General features: G+C 36.8%; 1 long non-coding RNA gene across 5 annotated transcripts in view; it reads right to left on the reverse strand.

Moving 5' to 3' along the window:
- LOC119539331 overlaps positions 1-19343 on the reverse strand; it is a 749444-nt gene that overhangs the window by 314904 nt on the left and 415197 nt on the right. For 2 of the 5 annotated variants that reach the window (XR_005217847.1, XR_005217846.1), the window contains exon 6: positions 14566-15007. The exons of the other annotated variants lie outside the window; for them this stretch is intronic. This is a non-coding gene — a long non-coding RNA (uncharacterized LOC119539331). Of the gene's footprint in view, positions 1-14565; positions 15008-19343 lie in introns of those variants that run through there. 5 annotated transcript variants of the gene reach the window in all.

A 19343-nucleotide genomic window follows, 5' to 3' on the forward strand; every position in this document is an offset into this window, starting at 1 on the left:
GTCAACCAAGAATTTTGTATCTGATGAGACTTTCAAAAATGAGGGTGAGATTAAGACATTCCCAGATGAACAAAAGCTGGGCTCATTGCAGTTCATTACAACTAAGTCTGCCCCACAAGCTGCCCTAGAAGGAGTTCTTGAGTCTGAAAGGTAAGGATATCAGACAGTGGGTCAAAGCAGCATAAAGAAATAAAAACCTTTGGTAAAGGTAATCATTTAGGTAATTATAAATGCCATTATTATTGTATTGTATTTTTTGGTATGTAACATCAATTCTTGCTCCCCAAAGTTGCTAAAATGCAAATACATACAAAGTAATAATAAATCCATGGTTTTGGACATACATTGAACAAAGATATAATGTGTAGCAAGTAGAAAGAAAGGTGGGGGATGGAGGGTTATAGGAACAGTGTACGTGTATGTTACTGAAGTCAAGTTAGTATCAAATTAATAAGATTGTTATATATTTAGAATGTTATATTTAAGTCCCATGGTAACCACAAAGAAAATAAATGAAAAGTATATCCTGAAAGAAAAGAGAAGGAATTCAGTAAGGTATAGTATAAAAAAAGTCAAATAAATATGAAAGTAAGCATTAACAGAAGACTTGAAGGACAAAAAAAGGCATAAAGTATACAAAGATTAAATAGCAAAATTATAGAAGAAAGTCCTGCATTATCAGTAATTAGTTTAAATGTAAATAGATTGAACTCTCCAATCAAAAGGCAGAGATTGACAGAATGCATGAAAAGCATGATCCAACTATATGCTGTCTACATGAGACTCATTTTAAATTCAAAGACATAAGCAGTTTCAAAATAAAGGATGGAAAAACATAACATGCAAGTAGTAACCAAAAGCCCTGGGTGGGAAGACTTAGATAAATAGGCTTTAAGTGAAAAACCGTTATAAGGGGCAAAGATAGTCATTATGTAATATATTGATAAATGGATTAATTCAACAAGAAGTTGTGAAAATTATAAATACATATGCATCTAGCAGCATAGCCCCAAAAGAAATGAAGCCAATGCTCAACAGATGTGAAGGGAGAAATAGATGATTCTGCATTAAAGTAGGAAACTTTAAAACACTATCTTCAAAATGGATATAATGTCTAAGCAGAATATCAATAAGGAAAAACAAGATTTGAACAATACTCTAAACCAACTACACCTAACAGACATATATAGAACAATTCACCCAACAGCAACAGAATACACATTCTTCTCAAGTGCACATCAGTTGTTTTCCAGCATAGACCATATCTTAGGTCAAAAAATAAGTCTCAATAAATGTAAAAATATTGAAATTATACAATGTGTCTTCTATGAGCACAGTGGAATGGAACTAAAAATCGATAACAGAGGGAGAAATGGAAAATTTACAAATATGTGGAAATTAAACATCACATTCTTAAACAATGAATATGTTAGAGGAAATCACAAGGCAAGTTAGGAAATATCTTGAGGAAAATGAAAATGAACATACAGCATAGCAAAACTTACGGGATCCAGAAAGACAGTGCTGAGAGGGAAATTTATAGCTCTGAATGCTTACATTACAAAATAAGAAAGATTGCAAATCACAGACTAGCTTCAAAACTGGAAGAACTAGAAAAAGAAGGGCAAACTAAATCCAAAACAAGCAGTAGGAAGGAAATAACAAAGATTAGAGTGGAGATAAATGAAATAGAGAATTTTTAAAAACATAATACACAATATCAACAGAACCAAACTTTGGTTCTTTGAAAAGATTGATAAAATCAACAAGTCTTTAGCTAGATTGACAAAGAAAAAAAGTGAAGACACAAAAAACTAAAACCCAGAAATGAAAATAGGAACATTTCTACCAACCCTACTGAAATAAAAAGGATTATAAGAGGATAGTATGAACAACTGTATGCCAAAAAATTAGATAACCTAAGAGAAATGGACACATTCCTAGAAACACAAAAACTACCTATACTGACTCAAGAAAAATAGAAGATCTCAATAAACCAATAACTTGTAAAGACATTGAATTAGTAAATTAAAACTTGCCCAATAAAGAAAAGCCCTGAACAGAGAGCTTCACAGGGGAATTTTAGCAAACATTCCAACAACTATTAATGCCAATCCTGTTCAAAATCTTCCAAATAATTGAAGAGGAGAAAAAACTCCATTATTCATTCTATGAGGCCAAAATCTCCCTCATACCAAAGCCAAATAAAGATACCACTGCAAAAGACAATTACAGACCAGTATCTATTATGAATATAGATCAAAAGTCCTGAACATAATACTAGCAAAACCAAATCCAATAGCACATTTAAAGAATTATATACCATGATCAAATGGGAGTTATCCAAGGTGTGCACAGATGGTTCAAAATAAGAAAATCAATTAATGGAATACACCACATTAAAAGAATGAAGAAAAAAAACAACACATGATCATCTCAATTGATGCATAAAAAGTATTTGGCAAAATCAAGCATCCTTCTTGATAAAAACCCTTAGAAAACCAGGAATAGAAGGAAATTTCTTCAATATGATAAAGGGCATATATGAAAAACCCACAGCTAACATCATAGTTAATGGTGAAAGATTAAAAGCTTTCCCTCTAAAATCTGGAACAAGACATAGATGTCCCACTGTAGCCATTATTATTCAACATTGTACTGGAAGTTCTAGTCAGAAAAATTATTCAAAAAAAAAAAAGAAAAAAGAAAGAAAAGTCATCCAAATAGGAACTTAGGAAGTACAATTTTCCCTATTAGTGGATGACATGATCCCATATACAGAAAATCTGGAAAAATCCACAACAAAGCTCCTAGAGCTAATAGATAAATTCAGCAAAGCAGTGGGGTACAAGATCAACACTCCAAAATCAGTAGTGTTTCTATACACTAGTAATGAACAACTGGAAGAATAAATCAAGAAAAAAATTTCATTTACAATAACAAATAAAAGAAACAAATATCTAGGAAAAAAATCTAACTAAGAAAGTAAAATACTTGTCCACAGAAAACTATAAAACATTGCTAAGAGAAATAAAAAATAACCTAAATAAATTGAAGGGCATTCCATGTTCATGGATCGGAAGACTAAATATTGTTAAGATGTCAATTCTACCGAAAGTGATTTATAGATTCAATGCAATCTCAATCAAAATTCCAACGACTTTCCTTGCAGAAATGTAAAAGCAATCCCCGAATTTGTATGGATGGGTAAGGGGCCCCAAATAATTCACAGCCATCTTGAAAAAGAAGAATGAAGTTGGAAGACTCACAATTCCCAATCTAAAAACTTATTACAAATCCACAGTAATCAATACAGCATGGCACTGGCACAAGGTTAGACATATAGATCAATGGAATCGAAATGAGAATTCAGAAATCAACTCTCACATTTACGGCCAACTGGTTTTTGATGAGGCAAAGGCCACTCAATTGAGAAAGAATAATCTCTTCAACAAATGTTGCTTGGAAAGCTGGATCTCAATATGCTATAGAAGGAAGGCAGACTCTACCTCACACTGTATATACAAATCAACTTAAAATGGATCTAAGATCTAAATACAAGAGCCAGGACTATACAACTCCTAGAAGAAAATGTAGGGAAGCATCTTCAGGATCTTGTGTGAGGCAATAGTTTCTTAGATTTTACACCCAAAGAACAAAAGGAAAACATAGATGAATGGGACCCCTCAAAATTGAAAACTTTTGTGCATCAAAAGACTTTGCCATGACCCCCCTGAAGAGCTGGGGGAGAATGCAGAGGTGTTGGACGTCCTCACCTGGATTGTTGCTGATGTTCTCACAAACATTGGGGACTGACAGCCTAATGTGCTGAGCCCTCTGTCTTGGGGCTGGCCCCTATGAAGCCTGTTGTTGCAAGGAGAGGCTAAACCTGCTTATAATTGTGCCTATGAGTCCCCCCCCGAGTGCCTCTTTGTTGCTCAGATGTGGCCCTCTCTCTCTCTAGCTAAGCCACCTTGGCAGGTGAACTCACTGCCCTCCCCCCTATGTGGGATCTGACACCCAGGGGAGCAAATCTCCCTGGCAACACAAGATATGACTCCCAGGGATGAATCTGGACCCAGCATCATGGGACTGAGAACATCTTCTTGACCAAAAGGGGGATGCGAAATGAAATGAAATAAAGCTTCAGTGGCTAGAAGATTTCAAATGGCGTCGAGAGGTCACTCTGGTGGACATTCTTACACACTATACAGATAACACTTTTTAGGTTTTAACATATTTGAATAGCCAGAAGTAAATACCTGAAACCACCAAACTCCAACCCAGTAGCCTTGACTCTTGAAGATGATTGTATAACAATGTAGCTTACAAGGGGTGACAGTGTGATTGTGAAAACCCTGTGGATCGCACTCCCTTTATCCAGTGTATGGATGGATGAGTAGAAAAACGGGGACAAAACCCAAATGAAAAATAGGGTGGGATGGGGGGGGAGTGATTTGGGTGTTCTTTTTTTATTTTTATTTTTTATGCTGATTCTGATTCTTTCTGGTGTAAGGAAAATGTTCAAAAATAGATTGGGGTGATAAATGCACAACTATAGGATGGTACTGTGAACAGCTGATTGTACACCATGGATGATTATATGGTATATAAATATATCTCAATAAAACTGAATTTTTAAAAAAAAAGACTTTGCCATGAAAGTGAAGAGACAACCTACATCGTGGGAGAAAATATTTGGAAAGCACATATCCAATAAGGGTTTAATATCCAGGATATACAAACAAATCCTAAAACTCAACAATAAAAAGACAAACAACCCAACTGAAAAATAGACAAAAGACTTGAATAGACATTTCTCCAAAGAGAGAAAAGATGCTCAACATCACTAGCTATTAGGGAAACGCAAATCAAAACCACAATGAGATACCATTTCATACCCACCAGAATGATCACTATTTAAAATAAAAAACAGAAAACTACAAGTGTTGGAGAGGATGTGGAGAAATAGAAACAGTCATTCACTGCTGGTGGGAATGTAAAAGGGTGCAGCTACTGTGGAAGACAATTTGGCATTTTCTCAGGAAGCTAAATATTGAATTACCTTATGACTTGGCAATCCCAATATTTGGTATACACCCAGAAGAACTGAAAGCAGGATATTATTTACAATTGCCGAAAGACAGAAGCCACCCAAGTTGTCAATCAACTGATGAAGGGATAAACAAAATGTGGTATATACGTATGATGGAATATTATTCATTCAGGAATGAAGTCCTGATCCAAGTGACAATATAGATAAACCTTGAGGACATTATACTGAGTGAAATAAGCCAGACACAAAAGGACAATATTATATGAGCTCACTGATATGAACTAATTATGATAAGCAAATTCATAGAGGTAGAATCTAGAATATAGGTCACCAGGGGATAGATTGGGGTAGAGAATGGAGAGTTTTTGCTTAATTTGCACAAAATTTCTATTTAGGTTGATTGTAAGTGTTTGGAAATGGATGGTGGTGATGGTGATGGTAGCATATCATTGTGATGTGTAACTAACAGTGCTAATATATGCATGTGAATGTGGTTGACAGTGGAGGTTTTGGGTCATGTGTGTTACCAGAATGAAAGTTAGAAGATAAAACATGGAACTGTATAAACACAGTGAATGCTGTTGTGGATGATGGCTGTGGTTGTTAGTAAAATTATAAGAATGTTCTTTCATAAATTATAACAAAAGTATGACACTAACACAAGGTGTTAATAATAGGGAGGTATATGGGAAAATATACCTAATGTGAATTATGGACTTTAATTAATTCTGCTATTTTAATATTCTTTCAATTGTAACAAAGGTATCACACTAATGCAAAGTGTCAACAATAGGGGCTATATGGGAACACCGTATTTTTTAAATGAATTTCCTGTAAACCTAAGTCTTCTCTAAAAAAAAAATAATAATTTTTAAAAACACATTATGCTAAGTGAAAGAAACCAGACACAAAGTACTACATATTGTATGATTTCATTTATATAAACTGTAAATATAAATATAGCAACAGAAATAGATTAGTGATTATGTAGGGCTGGGGAAAGACAGAAGTATTGAGAGGTAACTGCTGAGGGGTAAGGGATTTTTCTTTGAGTAATGAAAATGTTCTAAAATTGATTGAACACTTAAGATGGGATTGTATAGTATGTGAGTATATCTCAATAAAAACTGCTTTTTAAAAAGTGATATATATAAAGATGAATCTCAACTATTATTTTTATAGGAGAAAAGTTCATCATATTTATCTATAAAAATATAAATTAAAATGTTATTTTTGAGGAAAGATTATTAGTTATTTTTAATTTGTTCTTCATATTCTTCTATATTTTCCCAAATTTATCCAATGTATAATCGATCATTCTGTTCTGAGAAAAATTACTTTTTAACAAATTTGGTCAAATACAGAAATATATTAACAATATAAATGCATTTCTTCCCTTTTTCTGGGGAAGCTGAAAGAGCTGCTTCTTGTGACTTTAACTACAGAAGAGGAAAGAATATTTGGATTGAGATCAAATCCCAAATATAAGGTCTAATCCAAAACAGGCAGTGATTATAAATTCTTATTTTAACAGTATTTTCAAACAGCTTTAATGGATGCTGTTTTCCCCAATTATAATTATAGTAACTATTTTCATGGATGGCTTAGGCAAATGGGCACTTGTTAGCCAAAGTGAGACCTTAAGTACAAGAAAACTACTAGAAGAGAAATGACGTATCCTGACAGTCAGATGCCACCTGCAAGCACGAGAAAACTTCCTATTCTTAAGTAAACATCAAACTTTTCCAACTTAAAATGTCATGTAAGTATAAAATTGGCTTTCGTTACAATACTTTTGTAGATATGCAGCTCCCCTTGCTCTAACTCTTGTTATCCATGAACTCGTGTGATTCCAATTTGTCTTTAGAATGGATTATGGTCCTCATCTTCCATCTTCTTCATCTTGAGTTTGATGCTGGGGCCCTTTTACTTCTCTGAATATTATCCAAGGTGTCTAATCATTACCAAAGACAGGGAGTGTCCAAATGTGTTATAATTTAGCAGACTGGTCCTAGGGACATAGAGACTTAATATAAAGGACAGAATTGAAATGATGTCATTTTGGACATTGGGGGCAGATGAATTGGAGAGAAGTGCTGCCTGTATCTGGGAGGCAAGTTCTTCCAGTTGAACAATCATTGAAGCAGTCTGCAGAGTGACACAGAGTTTGAAGAAAGTCTAACATGTCAGTTGATTGAAGCAAAGAAGACAAAATAAAAGCAGCCTAGCTGTATTTCCTGGTTTGGCAGAGCTGCTGTGACAAATGCCACACAATGGGCTTCGGTTTAACAACAGGAATGTATTGGTTCACTGTTTTGAGGTTGGAAGAATGCCAAAATCAAGACATCGGTAAGGCTGCTTTCTCTGAGTCTGTAGCGTTCTGGTGCTGGTTGTTGACCATCGCTGGAGTTCCTTGACTTGCATCTCTCTCTCCCTTCACTTGGAGATGTCCCCTTCTTTTGTCAACACTTCTGTCAGATTTGACCTATTAAACTTGGATGATTCAAGTGCCTACAAACACACATTGAAGAGATGTATATCCTAGTTCTTGGGTTTAGAAAACCTCTCTCCTAATTGGGTTTCTGACTTCAATTAATTGTGAATTAAAACCATACTGATTCTACTAAGCAAAGAGAGGCTTACGGCTAGCCTGATCAAGTTCTAGCCACGTGACAAATCTGGGTTCTAGCCATGTGAATCTGAGGTTACTACACCAGACAAATAAAAGTGGCGAAATCCAGCAGGCCAGCCAGGGAAAGGGGGAAACCAAGGTTCAATGGGAGGAGGCAAAATTCAGATGTGGAATCTAGAAGTCAGAGGAAGGAAGCAAGGTGCCAACGTGAGATCAGCCAACTGATGATGGCGTCATAATGGCAGCCTCATAGTACAGATGTGGGCCAGATTTCGGGGTAGTTACAGAACTAGCCTGGACTTTCATGACCTGAAACAAGATGCATTCTTTCTTTGGGACTCAGAGAATATCTTTTCTCTGGATCTCAGTTTCTTCACTAATAAAAGGGCCAAATATCAACTGTCCAGCCTTTACCTCCAAATTTATTTGGAGAATTCCGTGCAATAAATTCTGTAAAAAAATTAGTGTGAGGAATTCCCCAACTAAAGCAATGAAAATAATCCCAATTTGAAGGGCTGATAAGGTACTTAGTCTAATTGCTTTCAATTAATTATCGAACATATCATAAGCCAAGAAGCCCCCATATCCTCACACTCCACACCTCCACTCTTCAGCTCCCCACCACTAAAGAGTGGCACCGTTCCTCCTAAACAAAGTCCATCCAGATTCACTAATTCCTTCCTTCAATAGATCTTGTTCCCTTAATGTCTTCTTCTTTCCAATTTCTCCCTCTTTTCTGGATCCTTTTTCTGAACATACAGAAACACTCAGTACTCCCAACTGAAACAAATAAAAGTTTTCCTCTGCTTCCATCTAGTTATAATATGATCTCTCTAGTTCTCTTGTCAGGTTTTTAGCAGGGCTAGTCAACACTCTTGTTTGCTTCAACTGCTGTCATAGGGCTTCTTCTCTTACCCTATTGAAATGACTCTCACTAAATAAAAAAAATAATGAAATTAATTACGGTGGTAAAGAGACTAGCATTAAGTAAGCACTTAATAATATGGCTAGGCATTGTATGTCTCCATAGCAACTTGATAAAATAGGCAAAATTATTTACTTCCATTTTACAGATAAGGAACTTAAGACCTAAAATAATTAAATAAACTGCGTAAGGACACAGAGCTGGTTAGTGTTGGAGACAGGTCTGGAACTGAGCTAGTCTGATTCTGGAATCAGTGCTCTTAACCATTGTGCTATAAAGCCTACTAAATTGTGTATTTCCAACTCAGAGTTCCCTCCTGAGCTTCAGGCCTATTACATAATTGTCTACTGCTCATCTTCTCTGGGGACAGTAGTCTCAACAAGTCCAAAATCAAACCCATCATCTTCTCTCTAAATCTGCACTCCTATTCCCAGCCACCTCCATGGCCTACCTCTTTGAAAAACACCCCTTCCATCCAGTTGCTTCTGACAGCCAAATTCTCCTGTCCCACCAGTGAGTTATAGACTGTTCCTGATTTTGCCTTATCTCTGAGTACTCTACCTTCATCACAACGTCCAAATATTGATTGAGCAGTTGCTATCTAGGGCACTGTTCCAGGAGATATAAAGCGTGATTCCTATATTTGAGAAATATATAATCTATTGTGTTAAAAAGGACAACTCAAGAAAGTTGGAAGGAACTGTAGAAATTATTTAGTTTAACCTGCCATCCAGTATAAGGAACCATTATTTGATATTCCTGATGAATGGCCATCTTAACTTCCATTGGGTATGTCCAATGAAGGAATTACTACTTACCTGGAAAGTATTTATTAGACAATCATTTTTTTTCACACTGGGCAAAAATCTATCTCTTTTTACTCTGCACTCTGAAACACCAAAAATAAATCTAATCCTTTTATTCTTCTCTTTTCCCTGAAATATTCAAAACATAAAGACTGCTTGTCCTTGCAATTAAGCTTCCTGATGTCTTTGTACTTCTGATTGTCCCAAATGCCATAATAATGTACCACATTATTATAGTCCTTATATATTATTAATTGAACCCACAGCAAAGCACTGTGCTAAAAGACATGGAGATATGGATGAAAGAGATATGGCCCTTGTCCTCAAAGATGTTGAAATAGATTTGGAGTAATATCACATATATACAAAAGTGAGCATCGTTAGTGGTAACAATTACCACAAGTGCCTTATAAGTACAAAAATCTACTCTAGTTCGAGTCTTCGATCAGTTGTTGATGCAGCCCGAATTTATTACACAATCTGGAATGATCATAGTCCAAGAGAATGTGATAGATACTTTTTACTTTTCAAACTCTAAATTCATACACATATACACAAACGCATATAGGCATCTCGTATGCAGAATACTTGAAATATGGGTCCAGCTTTGAAACACATATTCTCTAGTTATCAGGAAATCCTGAGTCATATCCCTGTCCAAACATCAGGTACTGACTCCTCCGCAACCTTCACAGAACAAAAGGGGCAAGAATATAATCTTCTGCATGTATATGGCAACATGCACCCATAAAATTGACACTCATTGATTAAATAAATAAATATCCTTGATGAGCAGGATATAAAGAGTGAAAAAAAAAAAAAGAATGAGGCAATAAGAGAAAAGATTTTTCTGCTGACATTACTTTGCAAACTGTCACAAAGACCTGTAGGTAAGAGTAAGGCTTGGAATTGTAGTGAAATTTCTCTGAAGTTATATATCTTTTGGAAGAAACTGTCAGACCAATCTCAAATTCTCAAGTGATTATTTGCAAAACAAGGTAAAGTAAACTTCACCATTTCTTTCATGATGAAATGGAAACTTATTTTAGTTTATAGGAAATGAATTTAAAAAATCAAAATGATAGGCCTCAAATTTTGTGGAGAAATGGTTAGTATACTCCACTTAACAAAGGAAATAATAAGCAGAATAAAATAGCCATTTGTCATCATTTATCTCTTTCAAATATGCAAGTTGATACAGCCATTATATCCATGCATATGGGTATCAGGTAAACTACACAAAAACTAGGAGGTCAAATTTTCCAATACTACATAACTTGTGATATAATGTATTTTAGGAACTACAATAGAAAATGTATATATTACCATATCTATAATTAAATTGTAAATTGAAAACTACTCTTTTACTCTTCGGCTTGAATGTTCTAAACTCTATATGCACATTAACAAAGGTCATCTGTGTTGGAAGGTAATGACTTTTTGTTTATTTTTCTTCTCTGTATCTCTGTGTATTGAAATATCCAATAAATACTAATGAGGATATTAGTCATCTCTGCTATGAGAAGGAATAAATGACACTGAAAGTTTAGTGGCCTTTAACTTAAACTGTTTATTTTTCACTCATGGCAAATGTTGGAGGGAAAGGTTTTGTGGCTCTGTCCCATGTGAAGGATTATTCTGGGCTGAAGGAGCCCTTATCTGGGACATGCTAGTCTTGTGACAGAGAGAAAGAGCCAGAGAACCGGCAGTAACACGAAAAGGCTTGCCACGTTTCTACTGTATTTGTCTGTGTTCGTGAGCAAGCCAAACCTCAGGAACCCCAAGGAGACACAGAAAGTTACATGGCAGTGAGTGGGGGTACATAATCCTTGCACCCCAAAAGATAGTGATTATTGGGGACAATAACACAATCCACCATCTATTCTAACTGTTCCATTTTAAGAGAATTTCTCAACTGAGTAAACTTATTGATCGCAAAAGGAACTCTAAACAAAGCCTGTATTTTAAACATACATAATTTAAAATGTATCTAGCCACAATAAGAACCTGAAAACCTGCTGGAGATTTTAAAAATATTTAAGTTTTATTGCCATCTTTGGGAGCTGAAGCACGAACAAGCTATGTTCATTGAATCTCAAAAGGATCATCCCTCACCAATTTTAGGAAACAGAGTATTGAGCTAGAAAAAGGCAGTAATGTAAACTATTTGAAATCACACCTCTTTTCAGGGTTCAGGGTAAGCTTATCAGTCTGAAGAGTCTACCCGTGCACATCAATATGCCAATTTGACTTAATCCGAAAAGGATTTACTGAATCACCCCTCTATCAAAGAGCTCACACTTGTGGAAGGGAATGAAGACATGTGGCAGTGAAACAGAGCTGAGCCTCAAGGTCATGCTGAAGAATAGCTGAGTGCTCAAGCATGGTGGAGAAAGACAGATCCTCCCCCTGCATAAAGCCTCAGTGGTGCTTTGGCTTCTGTGCACCACAGATAACACCCATCACTTTTAAGGAAAGGGCTCTCAGTTCCACAGTCCAATCTGACACTCTGAGGTTGACATTTACCCACTTCCTTAGGAAATAGGACCACGCGTGTGTAAGCACCAACCCACAAGAAGCCAGTGAACTAATCTTTAAAAAAATAAGCACAACATGTAAAGAGAGAGACTTCTAAATTAAACTCGTAAACTCATAAACTACAGTTCTGTTTATTGGTTTTATGGGAGAGCCACATCCCAAGCCTGCGAAGCGGGTATTCCTTGGAGACATGAACTTAACATTAAATGATAAAAGAGGTATAATTATAAGTTTGAGAAATAATTTGAATAACTTTAAAACTACTTAGAGCTCGGAGGCTGTTGTAGTTTGCAAGTTAGGGCTTGAGTCTGTGTCCCTTTTTTTTGGTAGCAGCAAAGAACAAAAAAAAGGGGGGGGGAAATAGATAAGAGGAAGAAATATGCATTTATATTTTTCTTTTTTTCTCTTCTGCATGCTTTAAAGGTAAGATTTGATTTAAATGTCAAGACAAAAAAAGATATAAATCTAATGTTGCCTTCTTTTATTTAGTAATATGTAGCTGCAGATTTAGGTGCTAGTAAACCCCCATTCATACCCCTACTACAAATTATCTCATTTTTAAGTGGTTTATAACATTTCATAAAATTTCACTCCAAGATAAAAATATATAATGTTTCCAGGCCATTTCTATAAATGTTTAAAAGTACTTTAAAATTTTGATGCCTAAAATGCTAAAAACAAAACAAAATTGCATTAATTGGCAAATTAACAGGAAGATTGTAAACTGCGGCTGATATCCTTTGGGTGATTCTAGAACTAGGTAAGAAGTGGGGAAAGTGTTTGACTTGGAGTAATTTTTTTTATCAAAATAGAAGTTCTGTCTTATACATATATGTGGGTTCATACAACATGGTCTGTTTTCCCCAACACTTGTTTGTATTAGTCTCAAAAATTAGCAGGGGCTTGTTTAAAGCTACGTTCCTTTGGGGTTAGCTCTTCTGCCTTGAGGATCAAAATTTATACAATTGTTCCATCCTGGAGTTTATGTGGAAGAGTGGCTCAAGGCCAGTCACACAAGGCCAGGAGGCCAGAATTAAAACAAATACTTTAATCGATGTCCAAGTTATGCCAGGGGATAATAAGTGAGCATCAATATTTTTAGAGATGTATCCAATAGCAAAAAGAAGAAAAAAAGCATATATATGTGTGGCTAAACATACATCTACACACACACCTACATTGTATAGTATACATTACATATTTCTTTAGTTCTGCTTCCAAACTGAAATCCCCAACTGACCCATCTGTTTCTACACTGCAATTGCTAGTTGCATGATCATACAGAAGTTTTGTTATTGTTGTTGTTGATCTCTTTAAACCTTAATTTTCTTTTCTCCTATGAAATAGGAGTTTTGTACAAGGTTCTCTCAAAAGTATTTTCAGCTCTAATTATAAGGGTTTCTATGCTTCCAAATGTTATTTCCTCCATGAATTAGATATAAAAGGGGGTAATATCAAGATCTTAGCAAGATTTATAGTGAAATTGTATTTCTAATTTTGTGAGTTGATCCACTATAAATGAAATAATTGGACAACTATCCGTATAATTTCAGTCATTAAATGTTTTCCTGGATGTGTGTCATCGTCCTCGATAATCACTTATTTCCAAGTGTGTCCCCATCACTGGCATAGTATCTGGCACAGAGGATGAGCTTAAAATACATGGTGAATAAATAAAAATATGGATGAATGAAAGAACCCATGGCTGAAGAGTATTGTATTCACTTGGTGTATGTAAAAATCAGGAATTTAATGAAAAGGGGCAAAAGACCACCAAATTTTACTTGGATATTTGGATATTTGGCTTTGCACCGAATATCCAAAATATGTTATGTCCATGTCTAAAGACACTGTTATCTCAACAACATTCTTACTGAGCTTTTGGGAAACAGGCTCATTGTCCCACTTGGTCACCACTGGTGTGCTGTATATATGACAATGAAATCCCAAGGCAAAGCTTAATTTTGGATGCAAAAGTATGGGTCCCTTTTAGATGTGTCCCCAGCAGGCTGTCCACAGCTTCTGCTCCTTTGTGCAAGGAAAATAAACTATTCTTGCTTAACTCAAACTCCACTTTCTTGAGGTCCAGCTCTACTTTTTGAAGGCACCTATTACTGACACCCAATCATAGCCAACACTCTTTTTTTCACCATGATCAAAAAGTTCAAGAGGTGAAATTCACGCTTCTTCTTTTTTTAAAATGGCAATCCACTTTTTATTTCTTGATCAGAAAATATATGAAGGGGCTGTGTAAAGCTCTCATTGCCTGATTTCGTGTCTGGGTGTCTTTTGATGCATTTATGTATTATATGTCACAATATGCAAAAAGGAAAAAGAGAAAAAGAAAGAAAAACTGAAAGAGGGGGAAAAGAAATCTCTGTTTCAAATAATGAGCATGTGCACCTTTTTGCCTCAGGCTTTCATACACAATTTAGCCAGGAAGCCAGGGCAGATCATGATTTAGCTTTTGACATCTCCTGCCTTCAGGCCAGTAGAGACTAATACCGATTTCTGACTCTGAGCATGCCACAGGAAAAAAAGTGAGAGAGAGAGAGGCCTTTTATTGACTAAATGATAAAGAGGTTTGTAATGATAAATAACAGTCATTTTATTGTGGAATTCCCCAGAAAAGATGCATTCTGCAGTGTCTGAAGGAGCCTAAAAGCTGAGGTTGGTTCCCCATGGAGCCGAACCTGTTAAACTCCAATTTTTACAGCCAGGGATAGGGGTCACAAATCGCAGGGACCTCTGGCTATTAAAACCACACCACGCACACTACGTCACCATGGTGGCAGTCTGTCTCTTGGCTCTAGGAAAAATACCAAAGGCTTGATCCCAGGGTGATGGGTGGAGGGTGTGTCTGTCTGTCTGCGGCACTTCCTTCTGGCTTCTTACACTCAGGTTCTGATGCAATTCAGCGGCATCTGCTCTCGGGCTGCTGGAGGAATCACTGCCACGTTTGATCGATAGTTTAATTGTAAACTTTGGGAACAATAATGGATAATTTGGCTTGAACCGTCCATTATGAGCAATGTTGTCGAGGAGAGAGCCTTCAAAATTAAACAAGAGTTGGGTCACATTATTGCATTTGTACAACTCACCTAGCGTTAAATAAATCCCCTCTAACAAATGCTGTCTTGGCATTCTATGGAGTTCAATAAACATAGGCTCAGGCAGAGAGAAGGAGGAAAGAAAACAGCAAATGGAACAAAGCTGAAATTATTTACTTGCTCCTCTTTTCTGAAAACTTATTATTGCTGCAATAATTTTTTAAAGTACCCTTTACATAATGAAGAATACAAATAAGTAGGGATACTTTCAGCAGAAACGTCAATGAAATTAAGGAAAGGAGATGTGAATTAGTTGTAGAAAAAAAATTCCTTAAAATGGCCCTAGCATTCATTACTACCGTAGAACAGACTTCTCAGAGAAATATGCAAAACCATTTGGGCACCAGTTATTCCTTCATAAAGAAACTACCACAAGAAATAATGAAATATAGCAAGGGAATTGCTTTGCTACATTCAGGTTTTTAAACAATGACCCCAAACCAGGATGTTCCAATTTCTGTAGGATTTATTAGCAACCTGAGTCAAATCAGCAAATCTAGATAAAACACCTGCTGTTTAACAAAGAGATTCAAATACCTGAGAAGAACTTGGTGATATGGTGGAGCTCAGCTCCAAAGTTCAATGGTGGCCTGCCAGGACATCTCACAACAGTATTTTCCCAAGGAAATATTCAGCATGAGACTGAAAATTATCATACACAACGGAAGGACTCTATCATGTAAGGATAAGAAGAGGGGCTCAAAGTCCGCCTCCTGGATCTGAGGGCCAACTCTATCACTAGATGTTGCTTTGGGCAAGCTGCTTAACCTATCTGTGCCTCACTTTACCCATTTTAAATGGGGATAATTACAGTACTTACTTTATGGAGTCATTATGACCATTAAATAAATTAATCCTTGAAAAGCTCTCAAAACTGTGGAAGACATACGGTAATTGCTGTCTTGAGTAATAAAAATCCTAATTGTTATCGCTGAAAAGTGATGAGTTGTCAATTTTCAACAACTTTTTGTTTCTAGGAAGCCTTTGTATTTCTATTAACAAAGACAAGATAATTCCTTTTGTGGAGGTATAAGGGGAATTATCTGATATAATTTTATTTTCAGGCCATGCTTAATGCCAACCTTCTTTACTGAACCCCCCACTCTAAGTTGTTAGCATATAGGAAGCAGAGCGTGGTGCCATTGTTTGTCTTGTTCAGGGCACTTCACGTCATCTTCTTGAGCTGGTAATGTCACTCTGATAAGTAGGATAGTACGTTACGTTGCAGTCAGTAATCAATTTCAGGGTCCAGCAGTCTCAAGCTCTTACATCTCTTCCTTTTAACCACCTCTGGGCCACTTAAGCTCTATCTGCATACTCAGGGCAGACCCCAGAACCCTCTGTTAACCCCAAACTGAGGAAGCCATATGTAAGAGTCATGTTGCTCTTCTGGTTGGGAGCATGGACTCTGGAATCAGATCAGCTTTCCTGTTCCAGTTTCCCAATGACTAGTTGGATAACTGTGGCTGTGTCCTTAAACTACTCGGAGCCCTAGCTTCCTCCTTTGTAAAGCCAGGATGTTGCTATTTACCTCTCAAGACAGTTACAAGGATTAAAATCAATCAAGTACGTGAAACTCTTAGCATAGATTAAAAATCGAAAATGATCATTGTTCTGATTAATGTTACTCTTCAGTTAATAAACTTTTCTGCAAGCCAGACTCTGAGGCAGTGCTCCAGTTCTTCCCGAGTCCCTGTTTTTCAGATCTCTGCTTCTCCCAATGGGGCTTGTACCTGTATCCATATTCCAGAGTTCCTGTGCTGGTGTTGGGGATTGAATCAAGTCCCCCACAAAAGATATGTTCATGTCTTAATCCATATTCCCGGGGGTGTGAACTCATTTATAAATAGGATCTTCAAAGATGTTTTTAGTTGAGGTGTGGACTCATTTGTGAATAATATTTTTGAAGATCCTATTTGGATGAGGCCAAATTGAATCAGGGTGGGCCTTCATCCTTATGGATGAAGTCCTTATAAGGAGAGGAAATCTAGACACAGATGTAGACAACTGAGCAGGAGAAGTAGAAGCCAGAAGGAGAAGCATGTGATGGAGGCAGAGATGAAAGTCAAGGAACCCCAAGGACTGCAGCAAGTCAGCACGAGAATTCTACAGACTCTGGGAGAAAACATGACCTGCCCAGTCCTTGAGTTTGGACTTCTAGACTCCCGAACCAGGAGACAATAAATTCCTGCTGTTTTAAACAAACCCATTGTGTGGTACTTGTTAGAACAGCTCTGGCGAACTAAGACAGCTGGCAACATGCCAAATTTCCCAGCTTTTGTTAGAAAAAATAGACAAGGCTCATTCTTTTTAGAGTTGGCCCCACCCATGCCCAGTGAATCAAAGTCATTGTGGTTGTTTGGAACTATGTACCCCAGAAAAATATGTCCTTAAACTTAATCCATTCCTGTGAGGGTAAACGCATTGTAAAGTAGGATTTTTTGATGAGGCTACTTCAGTTAATGCATGGCCCAACACAATCAGGATGATCTTAATCCTATTTCTGGAGTCCTTTATAAGTAGACTGAAACTTAGAAAAGAGGAGAAAGCCACAGAGGGAGCAGCCAGAAGCTGAACATCAATGGAATCTGGAAGAGAAGGGAGAGGCCAGGAGAGGCCGCCATGCGTATTGCCATGTGACAGAGGAGCCAGGGACCAAGGATTACCAGCAGCCAGCCCCAGAATGCCAGTCTTCAGGAAGAAAGCATCACCTTGATGATGACTTGATCTGTACTTTTCCCTAGCCACAAACCATGATCTAATAAACTCCCATTGTTTAAACCAACCCATTGCATGGCATTTGCTTAACAGCCAAGGAAACCAAAAAAGCTATAAATAATTGACAGGATAAGGCAAATTAATGTTATAGTAAGACAATGACAGTGCTTGGATAAAGAAAGGTAAAGATCTTTAGCTCTGAATCATCAAAATATATCTGGATGATGAGGCTCCAGAAGAAAAAGGCACCATGGAAAAGTGAATTTGTTTCAAAGGAGGGTCATCGAGATGAGAAAGGGTCTGGAAACCACACTACAGAAGGAGCTGTTGTCATAAGAAGAAACCTTCAGGGAGAGATTATAGCTTAAAGGGAAGGCTGTGAAAGGGGAACGTAGATAGGTGCATTTAGGGCCAGAACCAATGCCAATGGAAAGAAGGAAGTCTTTCCAACAGTTACAGTATTAGCATCAATTAAAATGTCTGCTGCAGAAAGAAGAATCTGCCACAGAAAGAAACAGCAGTCCCATTCCTGGGGGCTGCGTACTTTGCCAGCACATGGATTGGAATGAAGAGTCTTACTTTAAGGGGAGGTGTGGGATTAGATGGCCCCAAATGCCATTCTAACTCTCAGCATTTATGATCGGATCATGTTTCAGGGAATTAGTGACTTAGAGTGCTTTGTTGCATCTCAGAAGCTAGCTCTGCAAAATGGATTTGACATCTAGAGGCAAGAAGCATGCAAACAAATATCCTGGTCATTTCTCCCTGCCCCCTTCTGGCTCAGGTGCAAAAGTTTTCCTCCTAGACCATCACAAGGTGAAGGACAAACCAGCAGCCACACATGCGGAGATCAAAATAAGACCTTCCAACTCTTTGTAAAATTCTCCTTTATCTCTGACAATGATGAACACAAAATAGTTATAATTTTATTAAAATTAGCATCAGAAAAATAACCCCAGTAGGAAGAGTTTGAAGGTAGAATAAATTTCAAACACACTCCCTACTTGAGGACACTTTAAAAATCTCCTTTGCTGTATTTGAGAAAATCTTCACTCTGCTACCTATTTTTCTTCATTCTTACAGGTTTCTTTCTTTCTCTGTTATTTAAGAGCATGAATCTTTCCATTGACAGTGATATCAAATGCCTTCCATAACCAGATTTAATCCTAGAATATCCTCTTCTCTTCCACCCTTTTTTTTTTTTTTTTTGTAGACATTTGATTTAGCTGTACCCACACAGAAACTCAGGATGGATAAGCTATTCTTTGCATTGTGATTGACAAATACTTACTTGTTATTGCAATAGACTATGACAATAAGTTATTTGCTATTGACCAAATTTTGACAGTGCCATAAAATATTTTAACTTGAAGTGATACGGGAGTAGATGATCATGCAGTCATTTCTCCTAAATAGTACCTGGGGGTGCCCAGATACTCTTTTCCCAGTATAAAAATCCCTCCAGGGATTTGCGATGAAGGACCATTACTAACAAGATGTAACTACTATGCAGATTTTTATGAAACGTTGTATTAAAAACGCATGTAAAATTGTAATG

The sequence above is a fragment of the Choloepus didactylus genome, chromosome 7, assembly GCF_015220235.1.
Source record: "Choloepus didactylus isolate mChoDid1 chromosome 7, mChoDid1.pri, whole genome shotgun sequence".
Classification (NCBI taxonomy): domain Eukaryota; kingdom Metazoa; phylum Chordata; class Mammalia; order Pilosa; family Megalonychidae; genus Choloepus; species Choloepus didactylus.